At 46.2% G+C, this 15,304-nt stretch overlaps 1 non-coding gene and 30 pseudogenes across 1 annotated transcript; 6 read left to right on the top strand and 25 right to left on the bottom strand.

The window, feature by feature from the left end:
- Nucleotides 1-470: 470 nt before the first annotated feature.
- LOC148263848 (5S ribosomal RNA) lies at nt 471-589 on the top strand (annotated as a pseudogene).
- Nucleotides 590-1,152: 563 nt separating this feature from the next.
- On the top strand, nt 1,153-1,271 carry LOC148263847 (5S ribosomal RNA; annotated as a pseudogene).
- Nucleotides 1,272-1,831: 560 nt separating this feature from the next.
- On the top strand, nt 1,832-1,949 carry LOC148263846 (5S ribosomal RNA; annotated as a pseudogene).
- Nucleotides 1,950-2,177: 228 nt separating this feature from the next.
- LOC148263845 (5S ribosomal RNA) lies at nt 2,178-2,296 on the top strand (annotated as a pseudogene).
- Nucleotides 2,297-2,859: 563 nt separating this feature from the next.
- LOC148263844 (5S ribosomal RNA) lies at nt 2,860-2,978 on the top strand (annotated as a pseudogene).
- A 385-nt stretch (nt 2,979-3,363) lies between these two features.
- On the bottom strand, nt 3,364-3,482 carry LOC148263843 (5S ribosomal RNA; annotated as a pseudogene).
- A 563-nt stretch (nt 3,483-4,045) lies between these two features.
- On the bottom strand, nt 4,046-4,164 carry LOC148263842 (5S ribosomal RNA; annotated as a pseudogene).
- A 209-nt stretch (nt 4,165-4,373) lies between these two features.
- LOC148263841 (5S ribosomal RNA) lies at nt 4,374-4,492 on the bottom strand (annotated as a pseudogene).
- A 559-nt stretch (nt 4,493-5,051) lies between these two features.
- Nucleotides 5,052-5,170, bottom strand: LOC148263840 (5S ribosomal RNA; annotated as a pseudogene).
- Nucleotides 5,171-5,732: 562 nt separating this feature from the next.
- On the bottom strand, nt 5,733-5,851 carry LOC148263839 (5S ribosomal RNA; annotated as a pseudogene).
- Nucleotides 5,852-6,060: 209 nt separating this feature from the next.
- Nucleotides 6,061-6,179, bottom strand: LOC148263838 (5S ribosomal RNA; annotated as a pseudogene).
- Nucleotides 6,180-6,383: 204 nt separating this feature from the next.
- On the bottom strand, nt 6,384-6,502 carry LOC148263837 (5S ribosomal RNA; annotated as a pseudogene).
- Nucleotides 6,503-6,707: 205 nt separating this feature from the next.
- Nucleotides 6,708-6,826, bottom strand: LOC148263836 (5S ribosomal RNA; annotated as a pseudogene).
- A 205-nt stretch (nt 6,827-7,031) lies between these two features.
- LOC148263835 (5S ribosomal RNA) lies at nt 7,032-7,150 on the bottom strand (annotated as a pseudogene).
- A 205-nt stretch (nt 7,151-7,355) lies between these two features.
- LOC148263834 (5S ribosomal RNA) lies at nt 7,356-7,474 on the bottom strand (annotated as a pseudogene).
- Nucleotides 7,475-8,086: 612 nt separating this feature from the next.
- LOC148263833 (5S ribosomal RNA) lies at nt 8,087-8,205 on the bottom strand (annotated as a pseudogene).
- A 916-nt stretch (nt 8,206-9,121) lies between these two features.
- LOC148263832 (5S ribosomal RNA) lies at nt 9,122-9,240 on the bottom strand (annotated as a pseudogene).
- A 209-nt stretch (nt 9,241-9,449) lies between these two features.
- Nucleotides 9,450-9,568, bottom strand: LOC148263831 (5S ribosomal RNA; annotated as a pseudogene).
- A 204-nt stretch (nt 9,569-9,772) lies between these two features.
- LOC148263830 (5S ribosomal RNA) lies at nt 9,773-9,891 on the bottom strand (annotated as a pseudogene).
- Nucleotides 9,892-10,096: 205 nt separating this feature from the next.
- On the bottom strand, nt 10,097-10,215 carry LOC148263829 (5S ribosomal RNA; annotated as a pseudogene).
- Nucleotides 10,216-10,420: 205 nt separating this feature from the next.
- Nucleotides 10,421-10,539, bottom strand: LOC148263828 (5S ribosomal RNA; annotated as a pseudogene).
- Nucleotides 10,540-10,748: 209 nt separating this feature from the next.
- On the bottom strand, nt 10,749-10,867 carry LOC148263827 (5S ribosomal RNA; annotated as a pseudogene).
- Nucleotides 10,868-11,074: 207 nt separating this feature from the next.
- Nucleotides 11,075-11,193, bottom strand: LOC148263826 (5S ribosomal RNA; annotated as a pseudogene).
- An 880-nt stretch (nt 11,194-12,073) lies between these two features.
- On the bottom strand, nt 12,074-12,192 carry LOC148263825 (5S ribosomal RNA; annotated as a pseudogene).
- A 209-nt stretch (nt 12,193-12,401) lies between these two features.
- Nucleotides 12,402-12,520, bottom strand: LOC148263824 (5S ribosomal RNA; annotated as a pseudogene).
- A 204-nt stretch (nt 12,521-12,724) lies between these two features.
- On the bottom strand, nt 12,725-12,842 carry LOC148263823 (5S ribosomal RNA; annotated as a pseudogene).
- Nucleotides 12,843-13,403: 561 nt separating this feature from the next.
- On the bottom strand, nt 13,404-13,522 carry LOC148263822 (5S ribosomal RNA; annotated as a pseudogene).
- A 206-nt stretch (nt 13,523-13,728) lies between these two features.
- Nucleotides 13,729-13,847, bottom strand: LOC148263821 (5S ribosomal RNA; annotated as a pseudogene).
- A 563-nt stretch (nt 13,848-14,410) lies between these two features.
- LOC148263820 (5S ribosomal RNA) lies at nt 14,411-14,529 on the bottom strand (annotated as a pseudogene).
- A 204-nt stretch (nt 14,530-14,733) lies between these two features.
- LOC148263819 (5S ribosomal RNA) lies at nt 14,734-14,851 on the bottom strand (annotated as a pseudogene).
- Nucleotides 14,852-15,182: 331 nt separating this feature from the next.
- Nucleotides 15,183-15,301, top strand: LOC148263818 (5S ribosomal RNA). Its single transcript, XR_015819565.1, has one exon. It is a non-coding gene; the product is annotated as a 5S ribosomal RNA (ribosomal RNA).
- Nucleotides 15,302-15,304: the final 3 nt, after the last annotated feature.

The following is a 15,304-nucleotide window of genomic DNA, read 5'->3' as shown; positions in this document are numbered from 1 at the left end:
TTTAATCGATATTTTAACGAGAAGGAGATATGCAGAGTGCACGCACAAGGAAACAAATGACGGGAGGGGAGATGGAGGGAGAAAAAGTGTATGTATTTTCAGCACAGAATGAAACATGAGCAATCATACCAGCACCAATGCAACGGATTCTATCACAACTCCGCAAGTTAAGGGTGCTTGGGCGAGAGTAGCACTAGGATGGGTGACCTCCTGCGAAGTCCTTATATTTCATCCATTTTCTTAGGAAGTCCTCGCGTTGCACCTATTTTTTTGCAGATGATTCTTTCGACGATACGCGCGACTTGAATTATGGTCCTCAGGTTTATTCGCAAATGTGAGTCACGGCACCGTAGCATTTTACTTGATATTAGAACGAGCACGGGAGGTGCAGTGCGCACGCACAAGGAAACAAATGACGGCAGGGGGAAGAAAGAAGAAGGAGTTTATGTATTTGCAGCGCAAAATTAAACGGGTGCGATCATGCCAGCACTAATGCACTGGATCCCATCAGAACTCCGCAGTTAAGTGTGCTTGGGCGAGAGTAGTACTCGGATGGGTGACCTCCTGGGAAGTCCTCGTGTCGTACCAATTTTTTTTTAGACGGATCGTTCGACGTTACGCGGGACTGGAACTACGGTCCGCTGGTTTATACGCAATTGTGAGTCAAGAAGTAGGGGCATTTTAATCGATATTAGAACGAGAAGGAGAGGTGCAGTGTGAGCGCACAAGGAAACAATTGATGGGAGGGGGAGGGAAGGAGAAGGAGTGTATGTATTTTCAGCACGAAATGAAACAAGTGCGATCATACCAGCACTAATGTAACAGATTCTATCAGAACTCCGTAGGTAAGGGTGCTTAGGCGAGAGTAGTACTAGCATGGGTTACCTCCTGCGAAGTCCTTATATTTCACCCATTTTCTTGTGAAATCCTCGTTTTGTACCCATTTTCTTTTTTTCAGTTGTGCCGTTCGAAGTTACGCGCGACTTTAATTATGGTCCGCAGATTTATTCGCAAATGTGAGTCACGCCGCCGTGGCATTTTACTTGATATTTGAACGAGGATGAGAGGTGCAGTGCGCACGCACAAGGAAACAAATAACGGGAGGGGGAAGAAAGGAGAAGGAGTTTATATATTTGCAACTCGGAATTAAACGGGTGCGATCATACCAGCACTAATGCACCGGATCCCATCAGAACTCCGCAGTTAAGTGCGCTTGGGCGAGAGTAGTACTCGGATGGGTGACCTCCTTGTAAGTCCTCGTGTCGCACTAATTTTTTTTCAGACGGGTCGTTCGACGTTACGCGCGACTGGAACTAGGGTCCGTTGGTTTATACACAAATGTGAGTCAAAAAGCAGGGGCATTTTAATCGATATTAGAATGAGAAGGAGAGGTGCAGTGTGAACGCACAAGGAAACAATTGATTGGATGGGGAGGGAAGGAGAAGGAGTGTATGTATTTTAAGCACGAAATGAAACAGGTGCGATCATACCAGCACTAATGCAAAGGATTCTATCAGAACTCCGTAGGTAAGGGTGCTTGGGCGAGAGTAGTACTAGCATGGGTTACCTCCTGCGAAGTCTTTATATTTCACCCATTTTCTTGTGAAGTCCTCGTGTTGCACCCATTTTTTTACAGATGATTCTTTCGACGTTACGCGCGACTTTAATTATGGTCCTCAGGTTTATTCGCAAATGTGAGTCACGGCGCTGTAGCATTTTACTTGATATTAGAACGAGAACGGGAGGTGCAGTGCGCACGCACAAGGAAACAAATGACAGGAGGAGGAAGAAAAGAGAAGGAGTGTATGTATTTGAAGCGCAAAATTAAACAAGTGGCATCATACCAGCACTAATGCACTGGATCCCATCAGAACTCTGCAGTTAAGCGTGCTTGGGCGAGAGTAGTACTCGGATGGGTGACCTCTTGGGAAGTCCTCGTATCGCAATAATTTTTTTTCAGATGGGTCGTTCGACGTTACGCGCGACTGAAACTATGGTCTGCTGGTTTATACGCAAATGTGTGTCAAGAATCATACGTAAATGTGTGTCAAGAATCAGGGGCATTTTAATCGATATTAAAACGAGAAGGAGAGGTGCAGTGTGAACGCACAAGGAAACAAATGATGGGAGGGGTGTAGGGAAGAAGGAGTGTATGTATTTTCAGCACGAAATTAAACAGGTGCGGTCACACCAGCACAAATGCACCGGATCCCATCAGAACTCCGCAGTTAAGTGTGCTTTGGCGAAAGTAGTACAATGATGGGTTACCTCCTGGGAAGTTCTCGTGTTGCACCCATTTTTTTTTTTTCAGATGTGTCGTTCGACGTTACGCGCGACTTTAATTATGGTCCGCAGATTTATTCGCAAATGTGAGTCACGGCGCCGTGGCATTTTACTTGATATTTGAACGAAAACGAGAGGTGCAGTGCGCACGCACAAGGAAACAAATGACGGGAGGGGGAAGAAAGGAGAAGGAGTTTATGTATTTGCAGTGCGAAATTAAACATGTGCGATCATACCAGCACTAACTCACCGGATCTTATCAGAACTTCGCAGTTAAGTGTGCTTGGGCGAGAGTAGTACTCGGATGGGTGACCTCCAGCGAAGTCCTTATATTTCACCCATTTTCTTAGGAAGTCCTCGTGTTGCACCCATTTTTTTGCAGATTATTCTTTCGACGATACGCGCGACTTGAATTATGGTCCTCAGATTTATTCGCAAATGTGAGTCACGGCACCGTAGCATTTTACTTGATATTAGAACGAGCACAGTTGGTGCAGTGCGCACGCATAAGGAAACAAATGACGGGAGGGGGAAGAAAGGAGAAGGAGTTTATGTATTTGCAGCGCGAAATTAAACGGGTGCGATCATACCAGCACTAATGCATCGGATCCCATCAGAACTCCGCAGTTAAGTGTGCTTGGCAGCGAGTAGTACTCGGATGGGTGATCTCTTGGGAAGTCCTCGTGTCGCACCAATTTTTTTTTTGACGGGTCGTTCAACGTTAAGCGCGACTGGAACTTGGGTTCGCTGGTTTATACGCGAATGTGAGTCAAGAAGCAGGGGCATTTTTAATCGATATTAGAACGAGAAGGAGAGATGCACTGTGAACGCACAAGGAAACAATTGATGGGAGGGGGAGGGAAGGAGAAGGAGTGTATGTATTTTTAGCACGAAATGAAACAGGTGCGATCATACCAGCACTAATGCAACGGATTCTATCAGAACTCCGTTAGTAAGGGTGCTTGGGCGAGAGTAGTACTAGCATGGGTTACCTCATGCGAAGTCCTTATATTTCACCCATTTTCTTGTGAAGTCCTCGTGTTGCAGATTATTCTTTCGACGATACGCGCGACTTGAAAATGGGTGAAATATAAGGACTTCCCAGGAGGTCACCCATCCGAGCACTACTCTCGCCCAAACTCACTTAACTGCGGAGTTCTGATGGGATCTGGTGCATTAGTGCTGGTATGATCGCACCCGTTTAATTTCGCGCTGCAAATACATAAACTCCTTCTCCTTTCTTCCCCCTCCCGTCATTTGTTTCCTTGTGCGTGCGCACTTCACCTCCCGTGCTCGTTCTAATGTCAAGTAAAATGCTACGGTGCCGTGACTCACATTTGCGAATAAACCTGTGGACCATAATTTAAGTCGCGCGTATCGTCGAAAGAATCATCTGCAAAAAAAAAGGTACAACACGAGGACTTCCTAAGAAAATGGGTGAAATATAAGGACTTCGCAGGAAGTCACCCATCCTAGTGCTACTCTCGCCCAAGCACCCTTAACTTGCAGAGTTTTGATAGAATCCGTTGCATTGGTGCTGGTATGATTGCTCCTGTTTCATTCTGCGCTGCAAATACATACACTTTTTCTCCCTCCATCCCCCCTCCCGTCATTTGTTTCCTTGTACGTGCACTCTGCATCTCTCTTTCTCGTTCTAATATCGATTAAAATGCCCCTTCTTCTTGACTCACATTTGCGTATAAACCAGAGGACCCTAGTTCCATTCGCGCGTAACGTTGAACGACCCGTCTGAAAAAAAAAATTAATGCGGCACGAGGACTTCCCAAGAGGTCACCCATCCGAGTACTACTCTCGCCCAAACACACTTAACTGCGGAGTTCTGATGGGATCCGGTGAATTAGTGCTGGTATGATCGCACCTGTTTAATTTTGCGCTGCAAATACATAAACTCCTTCTCCTTTCTTCCCCCTCCCGTCTTTTGTTTCCTTGTGCGTGCACACTGCACCTCTCGTTCTCGTTCAAATATCAAGTAAAATGCCACAACGCCGTGACTCACATTTGCGAATAAATCTGCGGACCAAAATTAAAGTCGCGCGTAACGTCGAACTGAACATCTGAAAAAAAGAAAATGGGTACAACACGAGAAGTTCCCACGAGGTAACCCATCATTGTACTACTTTCGCTAAAGCACACTTAACTGCGGAGTTCTGATGGGATCCGGCGCATTTGTGATTGTATGATCGCACCTGTTTAATTTTGCGCTGCAAATACATACACTCATTCCCCTTTCTTCCCCCTCCCGTCATTTGTTTCCTTGTGCGTGCGCACTACACCTCCCGTTCTCGTTCTAATATCAAGTAAAATGCCACGACGCCGTGACTCACATTTGCGAATAAACCTGAGGACCATAATTCAAGTCGCGCGTAACGTCGAAAGAATCGTCTGCAAAAAAAATGGGTGCAACACAAGGACTTCAGAAGAAAATGGTTGAAATATAAGGACTTCGCAGGAGGTAACCCATGCTAGTACTACTCTCGCCCAAGCACCCTTACCTACGGAGTTCTGATAGAATCCGTTGCATTAGTGCTGGTATGATCGCACCTGTTTCATTTCGTGCTCAAAATACATACACTCCTTCTCCTTCCCTCCCCCTCCCATCAATTGTTTCCTTGTGCGATCACACTGCACCTCTCCTTCTCGTTCTAATATCGATTAAAATGCCCCTGTTTCTTGACTCACGTTTGCGTATAAACCAGCGGACCCTAGTTCCAGTCGCGCGTAACGTCGAACGACCCGTCTGAAAAAAATTGGTGCGACACGAAGACTTCCCAGGAGGTCAGCAATCCGAGTACTACTCTCGCCAAAACACACTTAACTGCGGAGTTCTGATGGGATCTGGTGCATGAGTGCTGGTATGATCGCACCCGTTTAATTCCGCGCGGTAAATACATAAACTCCTTCTCCTTTCTTCCCCCTCCCGTCATTTGTTTCCTTGTGCGTGCGCATTGCACCTCTCGTGCTCGTTCTAATATAAAGTAAAATGCTACGGTGCCATGACTCACATTTGCGAATAAACCTGAGGACCATAATTCAAGTCGCGCGTATCGTCGAAAGAATCATCTGCAAAAAAATGAGTGCAACACGAGGACTTCCTAAGAAAATGGGTGAAATATAAGGACTTCGCAGGAGGTCACCCATCTTAGTGCTACTCTCGCCCAAGCACCCTTAACTTGCGGAGTTCTGATAGAATCCGTTGCATTGGTGCTGGTATTATTGCCCATATTTCATTCTGCGCTGCAAATACATACACTTTTTCTCCCTCCATCCCCCCTCCCGTCATTTGTTTCCTTGTGCGTCCACTCTGCATCTCTCCTTCTCGTTCTAATATCGATTAAAATGCCCCTGCTTCTTGACTCACATTTGCGTATAAACCAATGGACCCTAGTTCCAGTCGCGCGTAACGTCGAACGACCCGTCTGAAAAAAAAATTAGTGCAACACGAGGACTTCCCAAAAGGTCACCCATCTGAGTACTACTCTCGCACAAGCACACTTAACTGCGGAGTTCTGATGGTATCCGGTGCATTAGTGCTGGTATGATCGCACCTGTTTAATTTCGCGCAGCAAATATATAAACTCCTTCTCCTTTCTTCCCCCTCCCGTCATTTGTTTCCTTGTGCGTGCGCACTGCACCTCTCGTTCTCGTTCAAATATCAAGTAAAATGCCACGACGCCGTGACTCACATTTGCGAATAAATCTGCGGACCATAATTAAATTCGCGTGTAACGTCGAACGGCACATCTGAAAAAAAGAAAATGGGTGCGACACGGGAACTTCCCAGGAGGTAACCCATCTTTGTACTACTTTCGCCAAAGCACACTTAACTGCGGAGTTCTGATGGGATCCGGTGCATTTGTGCTGGTGTGACCGCACCTGTTTAATTTCGTGCTGAAAATACATACACTCCTTCTTCCCTACCCCCCTCCCATCATTTGTTTCCTTGTGCGTTCACACTGCACCTCTCCTTCTCATTCTAATATCGATTAAAATGCCCCTGATTCTTGACTCACATTTGCGTATAAACCAGCGGACCATAGTTCCAGTCGCGCGTAATGTCGAACGACCCCTCTGAAAAAAAATTGTTGCGACACGAGGACTTCCCAAGAGGTCACACATCCGAGTACTACTCTCGCCCAAGCACACTTCACTGCGGAGTTCTGATGGGATCCGGTGCATTAGTGCTGGTATGATCGCACCTGCTTAATTTTGAGCTGCAAATACATAAACTCATTCCCCTTTCTTCCCCCTCACGTCATTTGTTTCCTTGTGCGTGCGCACTGCACCTCCCATTCTCGTTCTAATATCAAGTAAAATGCTACACCGCTGTGACTCATATTTGCGAATAAACCTGAGGACCATATTTCAAGTCGCACGTAACGTTGAAAGAATCATCTGCAAAAAAATGGGTGCAACACGAGGACTTCCCAAGTGGTCACCCATCCGAGTACTACTCTCGCCCAAGCACACTTAACTGCGGAGTTATGATGGGATCTGTTGCATTAGTGTTGGTATGATCGAACTTGATTAATTTCGCGCTGCAAATACATAAACTCCTTCTCCTTTCTTCCCCCTCCTGTCATTTGTTTCCTTGTGCGTGCACTCTGCATCTCTCTTTCTTGTTCTAATATCAAGTAATATGCCCCGGTACCGTGACTGACCTTTGCAAATGAACCAGCGGTTTATAATTCCATTCGTGCCTAACGTCGAACAACCCATCCGAAAAAAAATAGGTGCAAGACGAGGGCTTCCCAAGTGGTCACCCATCCGAGTACTACTCTCGCCCAAGCACACCTAACTGCGGAGTTCTGATGGGATCCGAGGCTTTAGTGCTGGTAAGATCGCACCTGTTTAATTTCCCGCTACGAAAACATACACTCCTTCTCCTTTCTTCCCCCTCCTGTCATTTGTTTCCTTGTGCGTTCACACTTCAGCTCTCATTCTCGTTCTAATATCGATTAAAATGCCCCTGCTTCTTGACTCACATTTGCGTATAAACCAGCGGACCCTAGTTCCAGTCGCGCGTAACGTCGAACGACCCGTCTGAAAATAAATTTGTGCGACACGAGGACTTCCCAGGAGGTCACCCATCCGAGTACTACTCTCGCCCAAGCACACTTAACTGCGGAGTTCTGATGGGATCCGCTGCATTAATGCTGGTATGATCGCACCCATTTAATTTTGCGCTGCAAATACATATACTCCTTCTCCTTTCTTCCCCCTCCCGTCATTTGTTTCCTTGTGCGTGCGCACTGCACCTCCTGTGCTCGTTCTAATATCATGTAAAATGCTACAGTACCGTGACTCACATTTGCGAATAAACCTGAGGTCCATAATTCAAGTCGCGCGTATCGTCGAAAGAATCATCTGCAAAAAAATGGGTGCAACACGAGGACTTCCTAAGAAAATGGGTGCAACACGAGGACTTCCTAAGAAAATGGGTGAAATATAAGGACTTCGCAGGAGGTCACCCATCCTAGTGCTACTCTCGCCCAAGCACCCTTAACTTGCGGAGTTCTGATAGAATCCGTTGCATTGGTGCTGGTATGATTGCTCATGTTTCATTCTGCGCTGCAAATACATACACTTTTTCTCCCTCCATCCCCACTTTTTCTCCCTCCATCCCCCCTCCCGTCATTTGTTTCCTTGTGTGTGCACTCTGCATCTCTCCTTCTCGTTCTAATATCGATTAAAATGCCTCTACTTCTTGACTCACATTTGCGTATAAACCAGAGGACCCTAGTTCCAGTCGCGCGTAACGTCGAACGACCCGTCTGAAAATAAATTCGTGCGACACGAGAACTTCGCAGGAGGTCACCCATCCGAGTACTACTCTCGCCCAAGCACACTTAACTGCGGAGTTCTGATAGGATCCGGTGCATTAATGCTGGTATGATCGCACCCGTTTAATTTTGCGCTGGAAATACATATACTCCTTCTCCTTTCTTCCCCCTCCCATCATTTGTTTCCTTGTGCGTGCGCACTTCACCTCCCGTACTCGTTCTAATGTCAAGTAAAATGCTACGGTGCCGTGACTCACATTTGCGAATAAACCTGTGGACCATAATTCAAGTCGCGTGTATCGTCGAAAGAATCATCTGCAAAAAAAAAGGTACAACACGAGGACTTCATAAGAAAATGGGTGAAATATAAGGACTTCGCAGGAGGTCACCATCCTAGAGCTACTCTCGCCCAAGCACCCTTAACTTGTGGAGTTCTGATAGAATCCATTGCATTGGTGCTGGTATGATTGCTCCTGTTTCATTCTGCGCTGCATATACATACACTTTTTCTCCCTCCATCCCCCCTCCCGTCAATTGTTTCCTTGTACGTTCACACTGCACCTCTCCTTCTCGTTCTAATATCGATTAAAATGCCCCTACTTCTTGACTCACATTTGCGAATATACCTGAGGACCATAATTCAAGTCGCGCATAACGTCAAAAGAATCATCTGCAAAAAAATGGGTGCAACACGAGAACTTTACAAGAAAATGGATGAAATATAAGGACTTCGCAGGAGGTAACCCATGCTAGTACTACTCTCGCCCAAGCACCCTTACCTATGGAGTTCTGATAGAATCCGATGCATTAGTGCTGGTATGATCGCACCTGTTTCATTTCGTGCTGAAAATACATACACTCTTTCTCCTTCCCTCCCCCTCCCGTCATTTGTTTCCTTGTGCGTGCACTCTGGATCTCTCTTTCTCGTTCTAATATCGATTAAAATGCCCCTGCTTCTTGACTCACATTTGCCTATAAACCAGTGGACCCTAGTTGCAGTCGCGCACAACGTCGAACAACCGGTCTGAAAAAAAAAATTTGTGCGACACGAGAACTTCCCAGGAGGTCACCCATCAGAGTATTACTCTCGCCGAATCACACTTAACTGCGGAGTTCTAATGGGATCCGGTGCATTAGTGCTAGTATGATCGCACATTTCTAATTTCGCGCTGCAAATACATAAACTCCTTCTCCTTTCTTCCCCCTCCCGTCATTTGTTTCCTTGTGCGTGCACACTGCACCTCACGTTCTAGTTCAAATATCAAGTAAAATACCACGGCGCCGTGACTCACATTTGCGAATAAATCTGCGGACCATAATTAAAGTCGCGCGTAACGTCGAACGACACATTTGAAAAAAAGAAAATGGGTGCAACACGAGAACTTCCCATGAGGTAACCCATCATTGTACTACTTTCGCCAAAGCACACTTAACTGCGGAGTTCTGATGGGATCCGGTGCATTTGTGCTGGTGTGACCGCATCTGTTTAATTTCGTGCTGAAAATACATGCACTCCTTCTTCCCTACCCCCCTCCCATCATTTGTTTCCTTGTGCGTTCACACTGCACCTCTCCTTCTCATTCTAATATCGATTAAAATGCCCCTGATTCTTGACTCACATTTGCGTATAAACCCGCGGACCATAGTTCCAGTCGCACGTAACGTCGAACGACCCCTCTGAAAAAAAATTGTTGCGATACGAGGACTTCCCAAGAGGTCACACATCCGAGTACTACTCTCGCCCAAGCACACTTCACTGCGGAGTTCTGATGGGATCTGGTGTATTAGTGCTGGCATGATCGCACCTGTTTAATTTTGCGCTGCAAATACATAAACTCATTCCCCTTTCTTCCCCCTCCCATCATTTGTTTCCTTGTGCGTGCGCACTGCACCTCCCATTCTCGTTCTAATATCAAGTAAAATGCTACACCGCTGTGACTCATATTTGCGAATAAACCTGAGGACTATAATTCAAGTCGCACGTAACGTTGAAAGAATCATCTGCAAAAAAATGGGTGCAACACGAGGACTTCCCAAGTGGTCACCCATCCGAGTACTACTCTCGCCCAAGCACACTTAACTGCAGAGTTATGATGGGATCTGTTGCATTAGTGCTGGTATGATCGAACCTGATTAATTTCGCGCTGCAAATACATAAACTCCTTCTCCTTTCTTCCCCCTCCCGTCATTTGTTTCCTTGTGCGTGCACTCTGCATCTCTCTTTCTCGTTCTAATATCAAGTAATATGCCCCGGTACCGTGACTGACCTTTGCAAATGAACCAGCGGTTTATAATTCCATTCGCGCCTAACGTCGAACAACCCATCCGAAAAAAAATAGGTGCAAGACGAGGGCTTCCCAAGTGGTCACCCATCCGAGTACTACTCTCGCCCAAGCACACCTAACTGCGGAGTTCTGATGGGATCCGAGGCTTTAGTGCTGGTAAGATCGCACCTGTTTAATTTCGCGCTGCAAATACATACACTCCTTCTCCTTTCTTCCCCCTCCCGTCATTTGTTTCCTTGTGCGTTCACACTTCAGCTCTCATTCTCGTTCTAATATCGATTAAAATGCCCCTGCTTCTTGACTCACATTTGCGTATAAACCAGCGGACTCTAGTTCCAGTCGCGCGTAACGTCGAACAACCTGTCTGAAAAAAAAAAAATTAGTGCGACAAGAGGACTTCCCAGGAGGTCACCCATCCGAGTACTACTCTCTCCCAAGCACACTTAACTGCGGAATTCTGATGGGATCCGATGCATTAGTGCTGGTATGATCCCTCATGTTTCATTCTGCACTGCAAATACATACACTCTTTCTCCTTCCATCCCCTCTCCCGTCATTTGTTTCCTTGTGCGTGCACTCTGCATCTCTCTTTCTCGTTCTAATATCAAGTAATATGCCCCGACACCGTGACTCACCTTTGCAAATGAACCAGCGGTTTATAATTCCACTCGCGCGTAACGTCGAACAACCCATCCGAAAAAAAAATAAATGCAACACGAGTGCTTCCCAGGTGGACACCCATCCGAGTACTACTCTCGCCCAAGCATACTTAATTGCGAAGTTCTGATGGGATCCGGATCTTTAGTGCTGGTATGATCGCACCTGTTTAATTTTGCGCTGCAAATACATACACTCCTTCTCCTTTCTTCCCCCTCCCGTCATTTGTTTCCTTGTGCGTTCACACTTCACCTCTCATTCTCGTTCTAATATCGATTAAAATGCCTCTCCTTCTTGACTCATATTTGTGTATAAACCAGCGGACCCTAGTTCCAGACGCACGTAACGTCGAACGACCCGTCTGAAAAAAAATTGGTGCGACACGAGTACTAATCTCACCCATCCGAGTACTAATCTCGCCCAAGAACACTTAACTGCGGAGTTCTGATAGGATCCGGTGCATTAGTGGTGGTATGATCGCACCTATTTAATTTCGCGCTGCAAATTAATAAACACATTCCCCTTTCTTCCTCCTCCCGTCATTTGTTTCCTTGTGCGTGCGCACTACATCTCCCGTTCTCGTTCTAATATTAAGTAAAATGCTACAGTGCCGTGACTCACATTTGCGAATAAACCTGAGGACCATAATTCAAGTCGCGCGTATCGTCGAAAGAATCATCTGCAAAAAAATGGGTGCAACACGAGGACTTCCTAAGAAAATGGGTGAAATATAAGGACTTCGCAGGAGATCACCCATCCTAGTGCTACTCTCGCCCAAGCACCCTTAACTTGCGGAGTTCTGATAGAATCCGTTGCATTGGTGCTGATATGATTGCTCATGTTTCATTCTGCGCTGCAAATACATACACTTTTTCTCCCTCCATCCCCCCTCCAGTCATTTGTTTCCTTGTGCGTGCACTCTGCATCTCTCCTTCTCGTTTTAATATCGATTAAAATGCCCCTTCTTCTTGACTCACATTTGCGTATAAACCAGTGGATTCTAGTTCCAGTCGCGCGTAACGTCGAACGACCCGTCTGAAAAAAAAATTAGTGCAACACAAGGAATTCCCAGGAGGTCACCCATCCGAGTACTACTCTCGCCCAAGCACACTTAATTGCGGAGTTCTGATGGGATCCGGTGCATTAGTGCTCGTATGATCACACCTGTTTAATTTTGCGCTCCAAATATATAAACTCATTCTCCTTTTTTCCCCCTCCCGTCATTTGTTTCCTTGTGCGTGCGCACTAAACCTCTCATTCTCGTTCAAATATCAAGTAAAATGTCACGGCGCCGTGACTCACATTTGCGAATAAATCTGCGGACCATAATTAAAGTCGCGCGTAACGTCGAACGGCACATCTGAAAAAAAGAAAATGGGCGCAACACGAGAACTTCCCATGAGGTAACCCATCATTGTACTACTTTCGCCAATGCACACTTAACTGCGGAGTTCTGATGGAATCCGGTCCATTTGTGCTGGTGTGACCGCACCTGTTTAATTTCGTGCTGAAAATACATACACTCCTTCTTCCCTCCCGCCCTCCCATCATTTGTTTCCTTTTGCGTTCACATTGCACCTCTCCTTCTCGTTCTAATATGAATTAAAATGCCCCTGATTCTTGACTCATATTTGCGTATAAACCAGCGAACCATAGTTCCAGCCGCGCGTAATGTCGAATGACCTATCTGAAAAAAAATGGTTGCGATACGAGGACTTCTCAAGAGGTCACCCATCCGAGTACTACTCTCACCCAAGCACACTTAACTGCAGAGTTCTGATGGGATCCAGTGCATTAGTGCTGGTATGATGCCACTTGTTTAATTTTGCGCTTCAAATACATACACTCCTAATCCTTTCTTCCTCCTCCCGTCATTTGTTTCCTTGTGCGTGCGCACTGCACCTCCCATACTCGTTCTAATATCAAGTAAAATGCCACGGCGCCGTGACTCACATTTGCGAATAAACCTGCGGACCATAAATCAAGTCGCGCGTAACGTCGAAAGAATCATCTGCAGAAAGATGGGTGCAACACGAGGACCTCCCAAGAAGATGGGTGAAATATAAGGACTTCGCAGGAGGTCACCCATCCGAGTACTTTTCTCGCCCAAACACCCTTAATTGCGGAGTTGTGATAGAATCCGTTGCATTAGTGCTGGTATGATCGCTCATGTTTCATTCTGCATTGCAAATACATACACTCTTTCTCCTTCCATCCCCCCTCCCGTGATTTGTTTCCTTGTGCGTGCACTCTGCATCTCTCTTTCTCGTTCTAATATCAAGTAATATGCCCCGACACCGTTACTCACCTTTGCAAATGAACCAGCGGTTTATAATTCCATTCGCGGCTAACGTCGAACAACCCATCCGAAAAAAAAAAGGTGCAACACGAGGGCTTCCCAAGTGGTCACCCATTCGAGTACTACTCTCGCCCAAGCACACTGAACTGCGTAGTTCTGATGGGATCCGGAACTTTAGTGCTGGTGTGATCGCACCTGTTTAATTTCGCGCTGCAAATACATACACTCCATCTCCTTTCTTCCCCCTCCCGTCATTTGTTTCCTTGTGCGTTCACACTTCACCTCTCATTCTCGTTCTAATATCGATTAAAATGCCCCCGATTCTTGACTCACATTTGCGTATAAACCAGCGGACCCTAGTTCCAGACGCGCGTAACGTCGAACGACCCGTCTGAAAAAAAAATTAGTGCGACATGAGGACTTCCCAGGAGGTCACCCATCCGAGTACTAATCTCGCCCAAGCACACTTCACTGCAGAGTTCTGATGGAATCCGGTACATTACTGCTGGTATGATCGCACCAGTTTAATTTTGCGCTGCAAATACATAAACTCATTCCCCTTTCTTCCTCCTCCCGTCATTTGTTTCCTTGTGCGTGTCCACTGCACCTCCCGTTCTCGTTCTTATATCAAATAAAATGCTACAGCGCCGTGACTCACATTTGCGAATAAACCTGAGGACCATAATTCAAGTCGCGCGTAACGTCGAAAGAATCATCTGCAAAAAAATGGGTGCAACACGAGGACTTCACAAGAAAATGGGTGAAATATAAGGACTTCGCAGGAGGTAACCCATGCAAGTACTACTCTCGCCCAAGCACCCTTACCTACGGAGTTCTGATAGAATCTGTTGCATTAGTGCTGGAATGATCGCACCTGTTTCATTTCGCACTGCAAAAATATACACTCCTTCTCATTTCTTCCCCCTCCCGTCATTTGTTTCCTTGTGCGTACGCACTGCACCTCTCGTTCTCGTTCAAATATCAAGTAAAATGCCACGGCGCCGTGACTCGCATTTGCGAATAAATCTACGGACCATAATTAAAGTCGCGCGTAACGTCGAACGACACATCTGAAAAAAAGAAAATGGGTGCAACACGAGAACTTCCTAGGAGGTAACCCATCATTGTACTACTTTCGCCAAAGCACACTTAACTACGGAGTTCTGATGGGATCCGGTGCATTTGTGCAGGTTTGACCGCACCTGTTTAATTTCGTGCTGAAAATACATACACTCCTTCTTCCCTCCCCCCCTCCCATCATTTGTTTCCTTGTGCGTTCACACTGCACCTCTCCTTCTCGTTCTAATATCGATTAAAATGCTCCTGATTCTTGACTCATATTTGTGTATAAACCAGCGGACCATAGTTCCAGTCGCGCGTAACGTCGAACGACCCATCTGAAAAAAAATTGTTGCGATACGAGGATTTCCCAAGAGGTCACCCATCCGAGTACTACTCACGCCCAAGCACACTTAACTGCAGAGTTCTGATGGGATCCAGTGCATCAGTGCTGGTATGATGCCACCTGTTTAATTCCGCGCTGCAAATACATAAACTCCTTCTCCTTTCTTCCCCTCCCGTCATTTGTTTCCTTGTGTGTGCGCATTGTACCTCTCGTTCTCGTTCAAATATCAAGTAAAATGCCACGACGCCGTGACTCACATTTGCGAATAAATCTGCGGACCATAATTAAAGTCGCGCGTAACGTCGAACGGCACATCTGAAAAAAAAAATTAGTGCAACACGAGAACTTCCCAGGAGGTAACCCATCATTGTACTACTTTCGCCAAAGCACACATAACTGCGGAGTTCTGATGGGATCCGGTGCATTTGTGTATTTGCAGCGCAAAGTTAAACAGGTGCGATCATACCAGCACTAATGCACCGGATCCCATCAGAACTCCGCAGTTAAGTGTGCTTGGGCGAGAGTAGTACTCGGATGGGTGACTTCCTGGGAAGTCCTCGTGTCGCACTAATTT

This window comes from Carica papaya, chromosome 5, assembly GCF_054855325.1.
Source record: "Carica papaya isolate Zhongbai chromosome 5, ASM5485532v1, whole genome shotgun sequence".
NCBI lineage: Eukaryota > Viridiplantae > Streptophyta > Magnoliopsida > Brassicales > Caricaceae > Carica > Carica papaya.
Note: the sequence above shows the minus strand (reverse complement) of the source record. Positions and strands in the feature narration are given on the sequence as shown.